This window comes from Cariama cristata, unplaced genomic scaffold (assembly GCF_000690535.1).
Source record: "Cariama cristata isolate BGI_N322 unplaced genomic scaffold, ASM69053v1 scaffold746, whole genome shotgun sequence".
Lineage (NCBI taxonomy): Eukaryota > Metazoa > Chordata > Aves > Cariamiformes > Cariamidae > Cariama > Cariama cristata.
The window spans coordinates 60,344-62,274 of NW_009620199.1; positions in this window are offsets into that span (position 1 = coordinate 60,344).

A 1,931-nucleotide genomic window follows, 5' to 3' on the forward strand; every position below is an offset into this window, starting at 1 on the left:
GTTATTGTTACACAGCATCCCTCTGGAACTGGAGAGGACAAAAACTAGGCACTTGAAACTTAGCACAATACAGTACAATACAATAGAGTATAATAATTAGTATCTTTCAACAAAACAGTTTCCTGAACTCCCTTAGAACTACTACTCATGACGCATGAATTCTTCTTGGATCAAGTTATTTTGAATGACCCGAACTGCTCGCTATTACCAAGGGGTTTAGAAGGCTTAGCCTGATGATCACCGATCTGAAAGACATTATTCAGCCCCATTGTCTCCAGGCGCAGGAGTGCAGAAAATGACACTTTTAGCAGGCTTAAAGCAAGACAATACTGCTTAACAAATATGCTGGGGCTGGTGTGTTTAGCAGCACTCACTTTAGAAGGATGTGCTGATCTACACATGATTTGTGAGGGATGTGGTTCCTGACAGCTATGATTATTAGTGTCCCTGAATGCTTTGGGACCACAAGTAAGGGTAACAGGCTGATATTCTTGAACACAGTGTTTTAAAAATATGACTGCAGTTGCTGCTGAGCCATGCGCACGAAGGAAGTAGTCTACATGAAATTAAGGAAAAGAAACCTCAGCTTTTGGTGTAATAACTATGTACACACTGCAGAGAAAAAAACGTCATTTCAAATTAACTTTATTTTCAACAATTTTTCCCAGTCCTACCACAGAAAGAAGGCTGACTTCTTGAGTATAGATCCATCATGCAATAGTTCCAAATCTGTTTCCTATGTGCTTGCTTTTCCTCTTCTGAGTACTAAAAACTTGTAAAACTGTGTTTTGAAAGCTGTTGGAAAGGTGAGGTGAGAGGGAGGGTATTCACAAAGAAACGCTTTAGCCTCTTCAAACTTGTCTCCCCATTTCCCTGACAAACATGAAATGAAAATCAGATTCCTCAAGGGGTAATTCAAAACATTTACATTGGTATCAGGCTTAGAACCACCTTTTAGGATTGAAAACAGGCTTGAACTATAGAAGGAACCTAGATAGTTTAGTCTTGGTAGGTGGTAATCAAACTTTACAATACCCCCTTGATTGCATTAAGAAATGCTATATGTTTTGTAATTTAATGGCATTATTTTTGCCCCTCCCCACCAACTTCTCTTCCTATATCAGAACAGAGTCAGTCTAAATTTGCCTGATACATGAGCAGCAGATATCCACGTATTACTCCAAGGAGACTTCAGCTGCTCTGTTGGAGCTTATACCTTTTCACAGGGTTTGTCTTTATTTCCATTTGAGAAAGTAACAGACATAAAAAGCAGCATATTGCTCTTATTTTCCTGCAAGACTATTCTGTTTCAGTCTTATTTTTCTCCAGCTTTCACAGAGTTAAAAAAACCACATATAAAAAAACATATATAAGATGATAATCTCTAATGATAAACTCTTCTACCCAGGGTTTGAAGGCCAGAGGCACTGCTATCAGCTCATCTAACTGTTTCCATAAAACTGGATGCAGAATTTCATTCAGCAGTTCCCGCATGCATTTGATGACTTCTGGTTGAGACAGAGCAGTATGAGCTATCCCAGCCCATTGTAAAAATTTCAAGTGATAAAAAACTCACACCATCCATACATAAAATTAAATTTTCTGTCTTTATGGTATGGATATTGAAACAAACAAAAAATGCACTCCATCGTGTTCTTTTTGCTATGTTTTCAAACTTAGAATCAGCATTTCAGCACCTTTTGACCTTTTGAAAACAAGTCCTCAAACAACGTGTGGCCTCGGTAACCTGCAGCTGAAGATAACCTATACAAGATCAGAGGCAGAAGGGGTCTCCCAAAAAAGAGCAGTAATAAACTCAGAGGTGGAGAGACTCAAAGACAAGTAGGGAAGAAGAAAAGGGCCTGGGGGGGTAGGGTATCAGGGACAGAGGGCCACTGTCTAGGAGTACTCTCCCTGGGTATCATCCTGCT